Raw genomic sequence first — 21,107 nt, forward strand, 5'->3', positions numbered from 1 at the left:
ACAGTGAATGATTATTAGAAATGGACTTTAGCCAGTACAAAGAGAGACAGACAGACAGAAAGAAAGAGAGTGCTGACCTCCCTCCTTTTTCATTTGGTGGTGTGCATATCATGTTAAATCTGAACCTTCTTTTGAAGTGTTGAAGTAGTTTTGTTGAGCTGTTTGTTGTTGGTGCCAGAATAAAATACCTTGTTCGTCGCTTGCCTTGAAGAGATGTTCCTAATTCTTAGCCTTAGCCACTAGCTGTAGTGAATAACATGACTGTGTTGCTCGTCTTGGGAGGTAATGTGTGTCTGCCTTGCATGCTTTCCGTCCCTAAACTCTGTCACAGCGGAACCAAAAAACCCAGGACTTCCACTTGAAAACATAAATATTTAGTGCTTTAACTTGTCGTTACATTCACTCTTATCTATTTATTAATTACCCTGCCTGCTGAAAAACGATTATCTTGTGCTCACAAGATAAGTTGTTTGGGAAATAGTTGCACATGCTGTCTCTCTCCAGGTGTGATGAACTTTCTTTTTGGCGTTTTATTCTGATAACAACAGATGCATCTTAGTTCATTACAGCCCCTTTTGCAGTAGAAAAAGGTAAGGACAATGCTTGAACACAGAAAGCATCACATCTCGTTTGTTCATGCTGTAGCAATGATCCAGCTAATGCAGCATAACGTGGTGAGCCAAAATGACTCCACAGAAAATCCATATCATCATCTGGTGCTCTTAAACATACCAAACAGATAAATATCTCTTTGACTAAGAAAAACAGCTAATTGATGGTAATTTGGCAGAGCTTCTTATAAATCAACACAACATGAGTTCCAGCACATTTAGCTTCTGCTTGTTGACACCATAGACCGTAATGTGATGTAAAACTGTTAGCTTCCGTTAGCATGCTAAATCGTCAGGCTACGGACATTTTCATATTGGATCCTGTCCATCAATATGATCAACGAGCGGAGCAGGTGAGAGAAACTTTAGGTTAGCGAACTCTACAAAGAAACTTAAACCATGAGCGGTGGTGATGATAGCAGCAGGGTTCAAAGTTGGGACATCTGTCAGATCCTCAGAGCAGGACGCTCTGCCAGACCTGAGAGATTGGAGCTTGGACATTTTGCAACGTAAGCACGACTCTCCTGCAGAGCATTGTTCTCGTAACGCTCTTTCTGTCAGCGTTACAGATCAGCTGTTAAAGCTGGGGTTGATAGTCACGGAAAACTAGCATTCATTTGAATGTAGCATTTCCTCAGGACTCCGTCTAACCCCTCCCCCCCTCCCCTTGGAGCTCCTCCAAATGACACCCCCGCTCACATGCACAACACTGCTGATTTGCGACCATATGATCGTGACTGATTCAAAACCAGTCCTCACCACAACATTATCATAGTGAAAGTTAAAAACACAAACAAACATGGCTGCTGTTAGTACTCACAACTATCATGCTAGCATTATCCAGTTGTACTGGTGACACAATATCAGGAGAAAAGTTATTACACATATAATACTGTAACAGCTCTACTGTTTGTTAAACGTGTTCAGTGTAGATGTTCTTAATTCCTACAGTGTTGACAGTCAGTGAAGGCATCAGGAGAGGTGTAGAGTGTGCGACTGCGAGCGGAGGAGAGACGAGAGGAGAAGTTTTTCATTCATTCAAACATTGATTGTTGATTTGTTGGTTGGTGTGATCACGGCCGACAGTGACCGGTTATTAAAGATCAACGTGTTCACGAATCGGCTCGTCATCCCTACAGCGGATGGACGGACGCTACAGTACATCTACATTTTCTGTAGGACTTACTAAATGTCATTAATTATTTTGCTTGTCAGAGCCCCGTGGTGAGAGCTTTTTAGACTCTGATCCGGACTACAGTCCTGAGCAAAGCACCTCTTTGGGTCAGAGGGGACAGTCCTGAGGTTGAGCGAGAGGGGCAGTCAGTAGAGTCAGGGGAAGCAGAGGCAGGAGATGCGGACGGAGTGCACACCGGGGAAATGTACGCGCAGGAGGCGGGCAGAATGGTAGGACGGGATTTGATTGGTTCATAATTTGGTTCCTGATGGCAGGGATTGGTTGGTGTTTTCCTAGGTTTACTCCGGCTGTAGATAGCGACTGTTTTTCGCTCTTTTTTAAGTACACATCATGTATTGATTACCATCGGGACATAAAGATCATTTTAACCAGTATAACAAAAAGTGTATCTAAATCTGACTACCAACCCCAGCTTTAAACTCCCAGTATAATGTGTCACTTAAACTAAAACATCACAAAAAGGAAGAAAACATAAACCGATAAAGTGACAACCTGAGATGACAAATATCTCACCAGACCTCCATGTCCTGCCGTAAATGAGAGATGATGAAGCTCAGTGTCTTCTTCATGTAATCTCATCTTCGGATTTGTCGTCTACAGCCAGGAAAATACCTCTTTGTTTCAGTAGGTGTAGGAAAGATAACGTCAGCGTTGTTTGTGCTGCCAAAAAGCTCAGGTGAAGTGTGGTGCATTTTGCTGAATCACAAGAAAAATCCAGTATGATTGTTCTAGCTTTTAAAGCACAGAACACGCTGTTTTGTTGTGTTTATCGGTGGACAGCGTCAGTTTTCCTCGAGTGTGAAGGTTTAAGAAAACTGAGAGAACCCTGTTTTTTTGTCCATCGCCTCCATCAGACATAAACTTGTGCATCCGTAGGTTTCATGCCTCTAAAATATGGATGTAGATGAAATCGAAATAATGCAATAACTGTATTCTGCAGAAGTTGTGTGTTTGAAATGAAAAAGGATATATTTTGAGGGATTGTATGTATTTAAGGATAGAATAATATAAAGGCTGGATGTCCTACGTCGGCTTGAAGAAATCAAACAGCTGATGCATTTGCTGATTTAAGGAGATTTAATCACAGTAGAATAAATGTACAGCCCGTTTCTTGCCAAGGATGGCAGTGCAGCACGATGAAGGATCCTCATTCTTCTTCCTGTCGTCTGGACATCCACGCCTGATCGGCTGTGCTGCATGTTGGGGGGCATCCTTGAGGGCTTTTCTCTCAGGAAACCTCTCCACGCTGACACATCTGTCTGATAACACGGGAACATCGCGGTGCAAGCAGAGCAGGAGAGAGAGAGAGAGAGAGAGAGAGAAGGAGGGAGAGAGAAAGAGAGGGAAAGAGAGGGAGGGAGGGAGGGAGGGGTGTTCAGTAGCGCTCACACAAGCAGAGCTGCTGCCTTCACCCGGAGCTGAGCCTGTGGACGAGGCAGCCCTGCTCCTCCTGCTCCTCCTGCTGTGGTTCCTCCGGTGAGTCAACAAGCTGTGGACTTTCTTTATGTGGACCTGTCTCTGTTTCTACGGTGTGTGGACCAAGCTCATTCAGTGTGAACCTGCAGCACAGAGAGGCATATGCTGGGAGGTTATTTATTGGTGGTGTAGATTGCGATGCTCGGCGTTGCCAGGGTTTCTCTTTGAAAAGGCTGCGAGCTGTTTGTCACAGCTGACTGAATCAGAGGTGCAGTTTCGGTACAGCAGCTCACATCACTACAGCGACTGGACGGACTGTCACAGGTTGTTTGTGCTCATGCAGAATATCTGATCGGGTATTTATTGCAGATATTCGTCTCTCTCTGCTTTGTTTCTTAAATCAGCTGTGAGGATGAGGATTCAGGATATAATCGATGAGTCTCTGAAGGTAAAACATAAAAAACACATCATCTTTTCTCTGATTTGGTGTTTGAAATGATGAAATCTGTCATGTGTTGTCTATTGGATGTTCAAGATCTCAAATATTCAGTTTCTGTTACTTGATCTTTCAGGCTTGAGAATGCAAACCCTAATTTTTTAGCTTATTAGTCGTAAAAATGAACAATATATGATTCTATTTCTTATTTCAGAGTCAGTAGAAAATCAGTCTCTAAATTGCTAAATATTTTTTTCAAATTGATAAGCTTTCCATTAATTAGCTGTATTTCATGTCAAAATGCATATTTTTCCTACCTTTAAGGTTGCAATGAGTCTACATCTCTTTTTTTGCAATCTTTAAATTGTTAGGAAGTCAAAAAATTTATATTATTAGATTTTTGTATTATATCAATTTAGATAATAATAATAATAATAATAATAATAATAATAATAATAATAATAATAATACATATTATAATAAATATAATTTAAAAAAATAATACCAATAATATATATACTTTTTTTTAGATATAGCACTTTTCAAAAGCCAATTTACAAAGTGCTTTGGACAGCAAAATAAAACAAATGGGTCATAAAATCACAAAATAAAAATATAATATATATATTTTTTTAAATGGTAAAAATAAAAACAATAAAGTTCAGGTAAAATCAGGAATGGCTCTTCAATAAATAATAATTCGATTTTTATTTTTTTTAATTCCTTTTTTATCTGTAGGCTCCAAAGTAACATTATCTCAAAAACAGTCAAATATATTTCCTATAGATTTTGATAAAATATTACATTTATCCATTATTATCACTACAAGTAAAATAAGTTAGGAACTAGGTTTATTTTCCATCTATGAGATGTAGTACATCTTTTAAAAAAGACCAAATGGATACATTTTCTGTCTTTGGTTGAAACATTATCTGGTTTAATAGATGATGTTCTCCATTATGATCGACTTTTCTCTCCATGAGGTGTGGAGACATTTGAAAAGCATCACAACTCATGTCTATTTTCATCTTCAGACACATAAACACTGCACACACTCTCTGTTTGGTAACCCGTTCAGGTTCAGGACTCTGTCTCCAGCGTGCAGTTGCAGCGCTGCAGCAGTGAGATGTTGATCAGATACAGAAACAGCTCAGCTGAAACATGGAGCTCTGATGTCTGTGAGGAAGAGGAGAAGTGAAGGGTGTCAGAGCTGATGAAGGCAGTCGAAGGAAACTTTACCACTTAAAGAGAGTCAGAGGAAACGAAGCGTCCCCATCGCTGCGACAGGAGAGCGAGCTGCTGCTGCTGATGGTTCTCCAGGAATCAGACGAGGTTTCAGAAACGTGGACCCGAGCAGGAAGCTGTGACCCACAGCAGACTCGTTATTTTCAACACGTTGCTGCAAACCGAGAGGAGGACTCGAGGCTAGAGTTGCAGAGCGGTTAGCATCCCGAGTGTTTGAGTGACCCGTTTGTGTCGCTGCTTATCTGTGCCTCTATGAGCTCTGCATGTGTGAGTTAATAACATCCTCATCCATCCTGGGAGAGCTGCTCGTCTTCATGTTCCTCCTCTTCCTCCTGCTGGAACCAAGGCTGCTGCATTCTCATACGATCAATGCATGTGTGTCAGATTTAGTTTCCTTTCGTAGCTGCAAACAAATCTGGCTCTGTGCACGAGATCTAAACAGTTTCATATCTTATTGTGTCACATTTCAAAGACAGGTGTATTTACCTGTAGATATATTTATGATTGTGGTTGATCCTAGCAAATATTTGCTGTTATAATTCCTTGAAGTAATAATTGAGCGTATCAAGATTCATCCCTGAAGGTTTGGGAACAAGATGCTGCATTCAGGTGCTTCGAGTTTTTGCATCGCTGTGTAGGAACGGAATTATCACAACGAGGCAGTGTTGAGTTTCAGTGCTCCAAACAACTGAAAATGATGTGAGATATGACATGGAGGGAATAATTTGAGTGCATTTGTGCAAATATTTATCATATTTACATTTGTGCATCATGTTTTTGCATCATACGGCATCCAGTCTTTCAACTCTGCAAACACTGTGCAGAAGTTTTCAGACTTTCTCAGCTGTTGTGTCAACTCGAGGAGTACTCATTTGAAATTTCTGAATTAGAGAAGTGTTATTTATTTTCTACTCCATCAGGACGGATTATAAACAAACCTACAGTCCTTTGTAATTATGTGTTTATGTCGCAGCTTTCAATAAGCCACGAAGATCATCTGATGGTCTGATCATCTGGGGTTTCTTGTCTTGTTTGATGTGATCGTGTTCAAAAACTTTACCCTGAACTTTAAGCGTTAATTTACGGAGGCTAACGTAGGATCCTCCGCACCTTTCTGCATCAACTTTACTCAAGCATTACATTGGTGTTTGACTTCCATGTCCTCCTCTGTCTGCATCCTCTCCCTTGTTCTCTTATTTTTTTACGCTCTCTGATGATATTTGTCCAGAAAATCGACAAGATGTTTTACAGAAACAGCTCAGCTGAAACATGGAGCTCTGATGTCTGTGAGGAAGAGGAGAAGTGAAGGGTGTCAGAGCTGATGAAGGCAGTCGGAGGAAACTTTGCCACGTTTTCTTCGTGCTTTTTCCAAAGTGTGTTTGTGGAGGATTTCATTGAGCTCCGTGTTTCTAAACTGATTCAGTGTCGTGTTGATTATGCAGAGTTTGGAGTTTGGAGCTTCAGATGAGGTTAAGCGGAACAGAAAACTGGAGGCTCGGTTGATTGTGGGCCAAAAACGCTGAATCAAAAAAAAGGATTACCTGAGTTTATGGCATACATGAAGGAAAGTAAATCCTTCTGTTGCATAATGAGAACATGAAAGTCTGAGTGTTTCAAAGCAGATAGTGTTGTTGTTTGAAACATGATTAAAGCTGCACTTTGTCCGGATACCTTGGTGTTCAGTTTGTGGAGGTTAAAGATAAAAACACATCACGGCCAAGCAGCAACCAAGGAGAATTTTTAAAAGCTGCAGTTCCTCGAGCGCCCACTAGAGGCTGGCTGTAGAAACACCAGAAACCACATACACACCCATTCAAAGAGCCGATCTTTACAGCAGAAATAAACATGTTTACAGCCTGGTTCAAAAAACTGTTTAGGTCTGAATAGCTCATTTCTCTATCAACACACACTGTACGAGGTGAATTTATTAAAACTTATTTTTGAAGATTTTAAACCTACAAGTTTTGCCCAAATAAGGGCGTGGCTGGCTTGATTGACAGGCGGGAACACTGTAGCTGTTAGCGAAAAGGCTAAAGGCCCGCCTCTTTACCTCAGACTAGCTCCACAGAAGTTAGGTTGAGTTCATTATTTCCAATATGGCACCCGTCGATGATCGGCTTCAAAACAGGGCTTCAGGAACAGATGGGTGACGTCATGGAGACAACGTCCATGCAAATCCTGCAAAATCAGAGACTGTCCATTTTGATCTATGTGTAGCCGTCCAATCAGATGTAGGTTTGGTGAATGGAAGTCTAGTGTTGTAGTACTCAAGACTGGTCTTAAGGTCTCGGTCTTGTCTCGGAATCGAAAGCATTTTTACTTGGTATTGTCTCGGCCTCGGAATGGGTGAACTTCGTATTATATATCAAGACTACAAATATTATCAAAAGAAAATACAAAATGAACACAACTAATGAGAAAAGAAAGGCTTGACAAAATAATCCTGCACAGCTATCGCTACGACCTCCTACCTCACCTGAGATCACAACAGAGAAAAACAGATTTAACTCTCAATAAAAGAGAAAGTGTAACTAACGATGACAAAAACGAAACTTAAGGGGTCAAAAGTCTCAGTGCGCCAAATGAAAGGCAAAAAAGACAAAACCAAAGTTTTTTATTTTGTTAACCCTCATGATGATTTTTCATCGATATATATGGTTTTGGTCTTGAGTTGGTCTCGATCCCTAAATGTATTAGTCTTGTCTTGGTCTCAGTGCACTCTGGTCTCGGACATGTCTTGGTCTTGGTTGATGTGGTCTTGACTACAACACTACGGGAGTCTTGAAAGCCTTTATATAAACTAAAGATGGACTTATATGTTGAATCTTTTGTACTATTGTCAACATTATGAAGATTCTTTTTCACGACAAAGTAGAAGCACCAGGAAGGGTTAAAACGCTGCATGCACCTTTAATGCATCATGAATGTGAATCACATGAACCTGAGCATCACTTTGTCGTACACCTGTGAAAAGATTAAGTTTGCAGAGCTTTGTGCATAATGTATACGATTCCGTCAGCAGCTGCACGCTCACACGCAGCTGGTCACTCATATGGATTATTAATAGGAGGTCCTTAAGCGTCCTCTGAGCGTCCTGTCAGCCAAACACTTACAGTGTGAACATGTAGAAGTGAGTGGGTTTTCAGTCTGGCTAAAGGCCAGGAGGAGGAGGAAATTACCGTCCTGTTCATACACTGAGAGGCAGTGGGCGTGGAGGTTAACGGCAGCTGATGGCGGTGATGGTGAGGATGATGATATGAAAAGAGAAAGAGGCTGCTGCTCCTGCTCCCAGGTTTTGACCAGATTTGGATTGTCTCTGGTGGAATCCGTGGCCGGCTGATCGCAATCGACTCTGGGGACCTTCATCACAATCTCAATCCCATCAGCCATCTGTCGCCGTTACCAATAGCAACGTGGGAGCCAATACAGGAGCGTGGTAGCGATATGAGTGATGCGCTCTGTGCCTCGGTTCCGGTCCTCAGGGTTTGTGTTTTTTAGCTGTTATATAACTCAAGGTCATTTTTTCTGAGAGGCTCAACATGTGCACCGGCTCCTCTGTTTACTGCTGCCTGTTTAGAGAGGTTTTAACATCACAGATCAGACGCTCTTCCACCTGCTCAGGGTGGTTTCATGGTTTCAGAAACCCTGGATGTGCAGAGGTGGAAACATGAAAGCATTAGAAACTCTTTACTCGCATTCATCTGGTTGTAATCAGACTCTGACAATGATTACAGGTTCTGAAAATCAGCTGCTTGAAACACAATCACATGAAGGAGTTAAAGTGTTAATCATGGAGCTTTACGGATTATTAAATGTGTAGGTTTGAATTTTCAGAGCCTGTCTGACTGTTATTCCCTCAACGGCTTGCTTCCATTAAGAGTCCAATTAAGTGAAATCAGCGAGCTAGCTGGATGCAAAGGTCCTGAAACGGAGCCGGAGGACATGAAGTGGATTCTAGATGTGATATACTGTTTTTACATCAGAGGAATTGTTGTGAATTATTTATTTATATATTCAGTGACTTTAATTTTGGAGGTGCGTGTTGTGCTGTCTCCTTACCCTCCGTTTCCTCTTCTCCTGTTTAAAGGGAGTTGTAATCAGACGAAGCGTTATTGCAAACAGACTGTCGGCTTTAATTCCGTTTGAATACGATGGATTCCGTTTGATTTGATGTTTCACGATATGTGGACGGTACAGCCTGGACTTTGTGTTAATCTCTTCCTCTTATAGCCCCGTAAGCTAGCATTAAAGAAAGATTTGTGTGCTCTTTATGAGGCTTTATGTTGACTATGTTGTCATCTTTGCAAGCCCACTTTCTTCTGATTGGCCAGTATATGGACAGCTTCCTGGATGACGTCATAGCCCGCCCTTTTCTACTAGTGCAGGTCTGCTAACCTCAGTCTCCAGTAGCGATGAGCTGTGTTCAGTGTTAGCTCACAGTTGTTGCTGTTTTTGTGGCAAAAGATGTAAGGAGTGAGTAAAATGCTAGCGATTATCACGCTAGCTCATTTGGAGACTGTAGACAACTGAATTTCTGTGTTGGTTTATTAACAACTGGTCAGTCGATTTGTCAGAGAGCTGGATTTAAGTTATTTGATTTATGCAACAAGCTAACCATGCTAACAGAGTTCAGCTAAGTTAGCAGTATATAAATACGGAGACAAATGTTTGATTTCTGTATATTTCAGACCACACGTACATCTTGTTATCACTCGTTCCCACTTACTCTTACTTCTACCCAGCTGTATATTCTGCACATCGGAAAAGAGAAACTGCTTCATGGGGCGCACTTACCAATGCTACCTGAACAACACTCACCACCTGGGCGCCGGTGGCCTAGCGGTCATATTGGCTGAAGTCCTTAATGCAGACGTTGCTGGTTCGACTCCCGGCTGCGACCATTTGCTGCATGTCTGCCTCTTCTCTCTGCTCCCCACGTTTCCTGTCTCTCTTCAGCTGTCTTATCAGTAAAAGGCAAAAATGCCCAAACAGATAACTCTAAAAAAGAAATCAAGATATCATTATACCTTGTCCTCCCCAATCACCAGCTTTCAGAAGCCTCCTCCACTGTTGCCATGCTACAAAGTTGTCATCATTGAGTTAACCAGTGTTATATTCATGAAAATTACAAATGATGAAATATGGACATATGTTTCGGACTCTAAATCCCCTACAACAAAGAACCAAGCAGGAAAATGTGTTTTAGGTTTATGACATCACCAATTAGTGATGTCACAAATTGAGAGTTCCTTTCGGGTAATTCTCGTATGACTCATTCCGGGATTACTCCAACCCACGTTTACCTCGCGATCTGAAACTTTGCCCACGTTAAGTAATGACATCCAACATTTTAACTTCATATCTGTTTATAAAATATGAAAAACTGTAACTCTTTAAGAGGGAGAGAAGGGTCCGGGGACGTCCACAAAACTTTTTGACTGCTGCCAGTTCACCATCTGGATACTTAGCATGCTGAATATTACTAAAGTGTCAGTGTGAGCGCTCTCTGTGATAAAAATAGCAGATAGAAGTGCTGAGGAACACACATTAATACTCAACGTTAGCCTCTGAGTGTCTGTGTGCTCTGAGGTGCAGCTCAGGTTGTGCTTAGGTTGTTTTCTTGAGTGATAACAGCTGACAGGTCTGATGGAAGAGACATAAACCTACACAGATCGCTGACAGGAGCTCCATAGAAGCTTTCTAACTTTCCAACTGTGTCATAATGATAGATTTAGTCAATGTTTCAGGAAAGTATTAGACTAAATGTTGCTGTTAGCATTCATTATTAAGACGTAGCCTAAAGCTGATTGTTCTCCAGGTAGATTTTAGCTTATTGTAGCTCAACGCTTTGTTTATCTCATAAAGTAAAATGTCGAGCAGGACTCTAGACTCGGCCGATCGAGCTCCATCAACTGTTCTTCCCTAATTGATAATCACCCCGCTGCTGTTTGAAACACAAGGCAGCTTTTCATCCAGAACTCTGTTGTGTACTCTCCGTGCAGTTTGACAAATGACCCTGAATTCAAATGAAATCACGCCGCACGACTGCTCCTCGTTATTCATGTATGCGGCGCAGACCTCAGACCTCACCCACAGGTAGGCTGACGTGTCCAGCAGCACAGCATGTCTCTCGGCTAACCTGATTAAGACTCTTCTCGTCCTAATGTTGTGAGAGACGAATTGCTTTCTGATTGAGCAACAAAGAGGCGATTTGTTGTGCTGCCGGGCCTCTGTGTCAGAAAGCAGCTTTGGCTTGTTGCTGGTTGAATGTGTTGGCACGCTCGTCATGCTCGGCTTTGTGCAAGTGGAACAGCACTTTAACTCGACAGGCCTGGTTGGTATCTGAGGTAGAGCTGCTGAGTAACACCGAGCAGGAGCTTCTGCACGGTGAAGCATGAGCTTTGGTGGAAAGATGATTCTGGACCCAAGTTACAAAACCGACTTTGTTAGACTCAGATTGTGTTTTCTATTCTCTCTGCCAAGAAGCTATGCTCCATTGATGTGTTTTTATCTGAGGCAGTTGTTTCCAAATCATCTTCATCATCATATATTTTACACCCTGCATCATCTACTGAGTTAAATAGAAACATGGTCTTCCCTCCACAGTTCAAAAACACACACATGGTTTAAGTTTTTTTGTAGAGCTCGCTAACCTAAAGTTTCTCTCACCTGCTCCGCTCTATGCTAATATTGCTAACTGAAACTAGCGATTTAGCCACATTGATTTGATGCTAACGGAAGCTAACGGTTTTACCTCACCTTACGGTCTATGGTGACAACAAGCAGAAGCTAAACATGTCTGAACTCTTTTCCGTGGACTGATTTGACATGACGTATGATCAGTTTGTCTCTGGTGTTGCTCATGTTAGTGAAAGTTAATAACTGTCGTCAAGGGGTTTTGACCAATCAGAATCAAGCATCTTACACAGCCGGAAGATCAGTAAGAGAGCCGGGTAATAAATGGCACTATTTCGAAGCTAAGACATGCACAGAAGCGATCCGGCTTACAAGATTTTGCAGTGGACTGTTATTACAACCTCCTCTGTGACAATACGCCTTCATGGATGAAAAAGCATCAGTGTGTAGTATTCATGCACATGCAAACACACACCTGATCTAATCAGCCCATTAGGTAGAACTTGTAATGGAAGATAAGAAGAATCAATGCTTCAGGCTGTTTATTTTTAGCTCATGAGCGGAGGTGCAGACCCAAGCTGCAAACCTCAATAGCTTAAGTGAAGTGCAACACAAATCTGACGTCACTCTGTACATCCAAAGACATAAAAGTAGCCGAGAGGAGAGAGTGATATTTCTTTTCTGATAGCCACAGAGGGTTAAAATCCAAGTTTTCAGCTGTTAAAATGCAGACGTGGATTAGATTATTTCACCGTCCTTCGTTTTTAGCTGAAAGCAGATTATTCGGTTGTTTCTTGAAACTCAACAAATTATTCGATTCTTCATAGAGAAGACAAACAAATCAGATTAAACCATGAATCGTTTGAGCGTTGACATTTAGCCTCTGAATGAGTAATGGTGTTTGTCTCTGCTGTTTAAGGCAGAGGTGCTCAAACATCAGTTACCTGTGAAGGCCGATAGAGAGGAGGAGGGGGAGGAGGAGGAGGAGGAAGACGGCTGCAGAAAAAGGCAGATAGAGAAAGGTCAGAGGGGAGGAAGAGGCGCAGCTGAGACCTAATTGAGACGTTGGAGGAAGAAAAGGGAGAGAGAAGGTTGGGAGGGGGCAGAGGGAAGAAAGAAAGAAGAGAAAAGTAAAAAAAAAGAAAGAAGAGGAGGGAGGAAGAAAGAGAAGGGAGGAAAGTTTCAGAGCTGGTGGCCTTTCTGAAAGGTTAGAGACCTGGCCGGAGGGAGGGATGCTGAATGGCAGCCGCTCTGCAGGGAGGAAGAGGAGAAGGGAGGGGAGTGTGGTCAGCTCACACACACACACACACACACACACACACACACACACACACACACACACACACACACACACACACACACACACATACACACACACATACACACAAACACACACACACACACACACACACACACACACTCTCAGTCATCTGACCACAGGGCGACACTTTCACATGGCATTTCAGGCAGAGCACGTTGGTCCACATCGAGGATTAATGACATTAAACATGAGCTGACATTTCACATGAACAGAATCAGCTGATTATTGTTCTATTGTTCAACCACTGTGTGTGTGTGTGTGTGTGTGTGTGTGTGTGTGTGTGTGTGTGTGTGTGTGTGTGTGTGTGTGTGTGTGTGTGTGTGTGTGTGTGTGTGTGTGTGTGTGTGTGTAGCATTGTTTATGTTCCACCCTGTGCTACGTCATGTACAGACAGTATGACAAAGGGCTTTAATGGGTTCCTCGCTGAAAGTCACGTCAGAGTTGATTCAGATTCATGAGATGAAAAATGGATCAAAAGTTAGTTTTGAACAGCAGGGGGCGCTGTCTGTTTGACTTCTCCTGTTGGATGTATGGTTGCCATCTGGTATCGATAAACTAGAGGACGAACTGAAAGACAGAGACGAAGAAAGAGAGATGTATCAGGACGCTGATACATCCAACATGCGCTCATGTCTTAAAATGAGATAACTACACATTCATAGATTCATAGAGGGGTCGATTGACGTCAAATACCAAGAGGTCTCCCTAGTTGCAGTGAGAGGCAAAACATCCTGCAGGACCTGATTTATGAGACAGGAAGTGCCCTAAGCAAAACCTGCAGGATATATTTCTAACTACACACAGGACGACTTTTACACTTTAACAATGATGCACATGCTCAGTGATAAATACCTGCAGACTCATTTTGTGCCAACCACCACCAGACGGAAACAGCAGTGGGACAAGTTAGCAGTTAACAGCAGCAGCTCTAAAAGTCACCTCAGAGTTCTGGGAGCTCGAAAGTTCAGAGGCAGAGTGGAGAGAAATATCTGCTGCTTCAGTAACTCAGCAAAGAGATACCCTGCATCATGTTTGCCATTTATTCTGCTAACGTTGCATCATAAAAAATCCATGTAACAACGTTTGTGTGCAATTTTCAAGGAGTGGGGATGATATTATGCAGATTTGTGCTGTTAAAGATGGAAGATAATTCAAAAGTGTTCACGCAAACGAGCAAAAAGCGTAATAAAACAAGCAAAACATCCAGAGAAACATCAGGATCCACAAACGTCTCACACTAACAGGTTAAACATCGCTCTGCTGAATAAACAGACCTCACTGCAGCATCCAGTAGCAGCATCTTTCATCTCCCCTCCTCCTTGTTTTCATCCACCTCCTCCTCCTCCTCCTCCTCCTCCTCCTTTCCTCCTCCTCCTTTCCTCCTCCTCTCCTCCTCCTCCTCTCACATCATTTTTTTACACTCGTTCATGTGAATGGGAAAATCCTGGAACCAGACCAGGAAGCTGCTGTGAGCTGGCACTCTCTGTGTCTTTGTTTATTCCATTTATTAGTCTTGGCCTTCCTTATTTACAGTTTATTTCTCACCTCCTCCTCCTCTTTCCTTTTCTCTCTTTCTCTCAGTCCTGAATGTTTTTATTATTTCCTCACCAACCTGGTGTCCTGTCATTCTGGAACAGCCTTGTTTCAAGACACCATCAGGGTCTCTCAGTTGAAACCTCAGACTGCTGCAGAGACTCTTTGGTGTTGTCGAGATGTCTCCAGGTGACAGAGCAGGGACATGAAACGACACGTCGTGCATCCTGACTCTCTCTCTGTGTCTCTCTGTCTCTGTCTCTGTCTCTCTCTCTCTCTCTGTCTCTGTCTCTCTCTCTCTCTCTCTCTCTCTCTCTCTCTCTCTCTCTCTCTCTCTCTCTCTCTCTCTCTCTCTCTCTCTCTCTCTCTCTCTCTCTCTCTCTCTCTCTCTATGTTTACAGTGCAGAAACAATCCTTCCAGCTCTGTGTTTGCATTGTTGGCATCGTGTTGAAAGTGGGAACGATCCCGTGCAGAGCGGTTGTTGACTCTCTGGTGTCTGACTTTGCTGTAAGGCTTCAGGCTTAATGGAGGAGTCAATTATCCGTTATATTATAAACAGCATTTCAGCCTCTGCAGGACTCTGTGAGCAAATCTGCGAAGACAAATGTGCACCATTGGCCCACTCTTTCAAAATAAAGCATCAGGATATTAACAAAGACCCAACATCAGGACAGGATAAGATCCAGTCCCATCTTACTGACAGGACTCAGTCTGGTCTCATCTTAATCCACCAAGAGCAGAGTACTTTGCAGCATTGACTGGTAGATGATTGAGGAGAGGGGCCTGAAAGCCAAAGGCTTGACCTCCCATACTACTTTTAGAGACTTTAGGTATGATGAGAAGCTCTAGAAAGGTCTATGGTTAGTAACTTTAATGGGACAGGAAGAGTAATTGACAGGCAGAGAGAGGAAAAGACAAGATCCTAGTGTGTCAGTCAAAGCTTATAGCAGCATAACTAAGAGCTGGTCCAAGCCTGTTCTGGTCTGAAGGCTTTGAACTTGAACCAGAGCACAAGACTAGAGCCAAACTCTGAAATACAACCCACACTAGCTCTGCAGTGAGTGGCCCACAGCTTGACTCAGCCTTCTTTTATTTCATATAACTTTTAAATTTCATATATATTAATGAAACATACTGATATTATTTGGGACTACACACAAGGAAATGTGTTTCAGATGCACCTAAAGGTTTTTATGCAAAGGTTAAAACAATAAAAGCATCTTCAGAGGGCCGCTGTAGTTTGATTTAGTTTGTGTTGGCCATGCAAACAACATTTTCAAAAGAGAGATATTACATTCTCCTAAACGTATTACCAGAGAAATACAGCAGTGAGCCGCAGATTGCTGACATCAGTGTACACAACGTTAGAATTCGTTTTTTGGTGGTAAACATGAAGACGATTCTACACATCAGAGTAAAGTCTCTGTCTCTGTTGCTGCTCGTGTTGAAATGTCTCTGCTGATAATGAGAAAATGAACCTCCGTGCTCTCCGTCAGTGACTCAGACAATCTCTCCTGTCTCATCTCTCCTCAGCGTCAGATAGGTCTGCAGTTAAATCAAATAATGCACCGTTCCAGCCGAGCCCAGCTGCTCGACATGCTGCTGCTGCTGCGATCCGTCTCGCTGCGGATCTGAAACCGAGCGTAATGATGCGTCTGGTTTGAAATGCTGCTTTAAGTTGGAGCTGAGAGCCTGTTGAAAGCACTCTGATGGTTTATTCACTGCTTGTCAGGTTTTTTTTCAGCCGTCTTGTTATCAAAGGCAGATATGTTTCTGCTCCTTCCACTTTACTCCTCTTTTATTCTCCAAACGAGGGAAAAAAGACGCCCTTATTATTTGGAGCCAAACGTCTCAGTTTATAAGACCTTACAAGACTGTGACAGATGAACAATTTCAAGTGGAGTTTTCTCCACACACATTTATCCGTGTGTGAGTGTTAAACTCACTGTGCTCTCGCCCGGCTGGTCTCTGTAGTCCTCTGGCCTGGCTCTCCTCCAGCTGCAGGGGAGCAGAACAGCCGAGTACTCCCAGAGATGGTGCTGCTCAGCTGGGCAGATTAGACCCAGGAGTAGTCCCCCTTCCTCCCCCCTCCTCCCCCCGCTGGCTGACTCCCTGCAGCTCGTGCACATCTGGTGTCCCCAGATGTAGGTGTGAAAACAGGGAACACACTCAGGCTCCATCTGGCTCCCACACATGCTGACCCCTCCAGAGACGCAGGGTTTATTTAAGGATCTCACTCAGGTGTCAGGATACTCACCTTTGTCTTTGGTGGATCTGAATATTGATGAACAGTTATGTTGCTGTCAAAGGGAACAGGATAACTTCCTTATTCCTGCTGCACAATAAATCATGATTACAGAATTATTGCAACGTGAGCGTTCACATCAAACACACTCTGAAAGTCTGAATTTATCCAAAGGATATGAAAAATTATTTTATATTTAATATCAAATTATTTCTTAATTAGCTTGTTTACATTTCACCTGTTAGATAGAGGAAATGTTGGGTCCACTCATATCACTTCTTAAGGTTATTGCAATGCATTCACACATCGTATATCTTACTACTCTTACTTTAACCGTGCCAACACTGACTGATGTTTATGTGAAGTCAAAGGAGGCATGTTGCAAAGAAATCCTGAAGGATGTGATGTTTTTGTGTTTCAGAGTTAGTTTAGGAAGGAGTCGGGTCAACAAAGACCGCCAGCCATCACAACACCAAGGCTGATCATGCAAATAACTAAAGGTCAAACAAGAAAGTCTCAAACACCAACCAGGAGGAACATATCTCAGAATCAACAAACATCAGTTTACCTGCAGACCTCTGTTTGTTTGGTTTTCACAGGGCTGCATAGAGCTTTAATCTGCATCCTTCATTTCACGAGTGATTGATTATTAGTCATTTAGTGTTTCAAATGCTAATCACAGTTTCCTACCAGGTCTTCAGACTGTTCATTATATAACAGCAACTGTTGGTGAGCTCAAAGACTCCCATGACAAAAAGCAGATGCAGCTGGATCAAGCAGATGTTTGACATTTTGCAGGAAATTATGTTGAAAAGTTGAGTTTGATCAGAAATGTTGATTTATTTTTATTTAAATGGCTCCAGTTTGATCTTTGCAGAGTCCGCTATGAACTTTGAATGCTGTTCACATGTGCTTACGATTTTATAATGACTACAAAGATGCTTATGACGCATGAATGCATAAATTATAACACAAAATTACCCCATACTGAGTATTAAAAGTGCTGGTTTGGGTTTAAGTGCACCCCATATGCTCGTCAGATATCAATAAAGCCAGAATGCACAAAAACATGATTTTAAACAGGGAGAACTGGTTCTGGAAAATAAAAATAAATACAATACAAAATTACTATCTGTCTCTCCATGCATCACATTCGGCATTTTTTTAAAAACTTTATTTATATTTTTTTCTGAATATGTGAACAAGTTAATAATAAAACTGAATAAATAAATAACTAAATAAATTAGTTAAATCAAATTAAAATGATTTTAATTAAATTTAAAAATGTGAATATGTCCAGCTTTTCTTTTCTTTTATGAAATTAATAAATATTTTTTGCTCAATATTTGAACAAGTAAATAATACAATAAAATTATAAAGAAATACATAGATTTGTTAATTAATTATTTAGTTAAATTTAATTTAATTCAATTCAATTTCATTAAATATAAATTTAAATATAAAAATAAAAATAAAAATGTAAATTCGTCCAGCTTTTGAAAACTTCACACAGTCAAGATAGTTTTCAAAACTGTTATTATGGAAAGTAGACGCGTGATAAATGTGTCAAAAAATAACCCTCCAGCGAATTTTTTTTCATCCAACATTTAAAATAGACTTAGTCCGATCTGATTTTACTTTCTCTGCTCACTGTGGACACAAATATGACTTCATCCAAACACACACACGCTCAGTAGTATGTTTTGATCTAAAACTTCTCTCAGAAGACAAATTTGTTTATTAGAGTATGTGAAAAAAACAGACTGAGCTTTATCTCCACCTCTGACCGTTTCTACCATCACAGAATCACAGACAGACTGTGCGTGTGAGTGTTGGTGTGAGTCTTTGTGTGTGTCTGTGTGTGTCTTTGTGTGTGTGCCACTGCCAACACTGCATTGGGATTTGTGGTGACGTGTTAAAGGAAGGAAACAGTTCTATTCTTTCTCTTTTTCACTCTGTCAGCATCTGCGTCACCTCCTACTGCTCGTGAAGAGACTCTGGCCTATATACAGATGGGCCTCTGTGTGTGTTTGTGTGTTTGTGTTTGTGTGTGTGTGTGTGTGTGTGTGTGTGTGTGTGTGTGTGTGTGTGTGTGTGTGTGTGTGTGTGTCTGTACCTCTCATGACACTATCTTCAGACTGTCTAAACTTTGTCTAAACTACTCGACAGAATAGCCGAGGTTCTGGCTCTGGTGGTTGTAAGATAAAGGAGGCAAAGACTATTTATGAGTCTCTGAGATGCAGTTTAAGTATTCTTTTGTTTTCTGTAATGATTAAAAACCTCTCTGCTTTCGAAGAAGGAGTCTGCAGTGATGTTAAAAAGCCGAATATGATAAGATAAAGACAAGCTTTTTTCTGTTTCTGTGCCTCCTCGTCTCCTCTTCTCTGAACCTGGAATTTGATCTCAGTGCAGCACCTGGTAGGATGCTTCTGTTTTAAATGAGACGCGGTGCAGTGAGATCAGAATGCATCTTGAGGTGGGCTTGAAAAAGCAAATGCACAACATTTTGCAGATGCCTTTTTAGACCTGTGACAGACCTGGAGAGGCCAAATTATGCACACACATCAGAGATGGTTGGGGTCCAGTAGCTCCTCAGGCTGCTCTCAGATCTGTGCCCGCTAACTGTCATTATTTCCCTGCTCTAAAGACCAGCCTGAGACCACACTAAGGTTTTTACCACGGCCAACAGGCAGAGGGGGGATGAGACGGACTACTTTCTGTGGAGTGACCCTCCATGACCTGTGATCAGGTTGTCCCTGGTGTTGCTTTTGCAGTTTAGGATTAATGACTGTTATTATTTTTGCTTTGATCAACTGGTAGCATTCTATTCGGTTGATGTGTTCCATTCCATTCCATTCTGAGGGGGAATGTGCTCTTAGATTGGTTAGAAATGCTGTGTGTGAGCGGGCTGTGCTCGACCAATCAGAATCAAGCATTCACATGGCGGGGTAACAGTATTTACTGATCTTATTGAAGTGAGATCAGGAGTAAGCATGCAATATCTTAGGTGGGAGGGAATGAGACAAACTATCTGTGGATTGATATTCACTTCATGATCAAACGAGGGTGTTCGATTGATCAGAGTTGAAGCGGACCAACCAATCCAATACTAGAACCACTTAGCATGTGATGAAACAGGGTTTTAAAGAAATGCTGTGGTGCTGCAGAGGTAATCTGACCTTCAAATATCATTCTCCTGGCATAAAAATATGTCTTTATAAACATCCTGATCTTATTTATTCATATATTTCCTGTCAAAATAAACTAATTTCGAAATTAAAACAAAACCCATCAAATGAATGATACACAGATGTTTGTGTAAGCAGGAGGGACTGTAGCTCATGGTATTTGTTACTTTTAGTAGTTTTATGACTGAATTATTTTGGGTGAGAGTCACTGAATAAACAACTTGTACTGTGTTTAGTGATATTTTTTTTTTGCATTCATAATAGTTACCAACAGATTTAATACATTCAATTCAAACGAAAGAAAAATACCGAATTAGGTATAAAGAAAATAAAATAAAAAAGGGAAACCGCATCCTGAGTCAAAGGAGGTTAAATATATAGGTTATTAAACTCGCCCTGTCGTCAGTGTTGCAGTGTGAAGGAGTTCATGTTGTGTTGCTGAGCAGTGATGTAGACGATAACGACTTCCTCCTCTGATAAACCCTCCGCTGTGAAGGTAATCCAATCCATGTAAGCTGCAGGAGATTAATCCAAAAAACAAAAAAGAGGAGTCCCATATTTTCCGCTGTAATCTGAGGGATTTTCTTTGATGTCATGTCTGCGTAGATCTTGCAGCTTTAAGCTGGAAACAGCTGGACGGCATCATGTTCGGTGTCACCTCTGTGCTCTGCTTCCTGATGCAGTGAGTGTCTGTGTGATGTCGCTCCATCACTCAGGCTTCAGTTTTTATTTATGTAGGCCATCTTTACGGCCAGACAGAGGAGAGGGAAATACAAAAACACAGGTGTGAGGAGGGGAAGAACTGAGTCTGGTAGACCATAGAGTCTGAAGGGGTAAGAGAGGGAAACGACAGTGAGGGATAACTAATGTCATTAATGCAAGATCTGATGACAGAAAAGTGTTTAAAGATGAATTGTAATCGTATTTTTGATATATTGTTTAGAAAACATTGTACAAAAGAAGTGGCGAAACAAATAAGCTGACTGATTTAAAGACAGCTAGCTGCTCCCACCATCACTCAAATAGGCCACACCCCTAAATACTTATGATTTTAAGCCGTATTTTAATTTAAACACATGAGTTGTAAGAACAATCAACCTATCAGTGAGAGAAATGAGCTAAAGAGACCCAAACTGTTTTCTGTACCAGGCTGTGAACATGTTTATTTCTGCTGTGAAGTTTTTAACATGGGGTTCTATGGGGGGCTGACTCACTTTAGGGGGCAGCCTCTAGTGGGCGCTTGAGGTATTGGCGTTTTTGGCACTTCTGCCTGAGCAAGA

At 41.7% G+C, this 21,107-nt stretch overlaps 1 protein-coding gene across 3 annotated transcripts in view; it reads left to right on the forward strand.

Moving 5' to 3' along the window:
* LOC117804783 (pleckstrin homology domain-containing family A member 5-like) overlaps window positions 1-21,107 on the forward strand; it is a 266,307-nt gene that overhangs the window by 163,837 nt on the left and 81,363 nt on the right. The gene's annotated exons all lie outside the window — the stretch shown is intronic.

The sequence above is a fragment of the Notolabrus celidotus genome, chromosome 21 (genome assembly GCF_009762535.1).
Source record: "Notolabrus celidotus isolate fNotCel1 chromosome 21, fNotCel1.pri, whole genome shotgun sequence".
In the NCBI taxonomy this organism is placed as follows: Eukaryota; Metazoa; Chordata; class Actinopteri; order Labriformes; family Labridae; genus Notolabrus; species Notolabrus celidotus.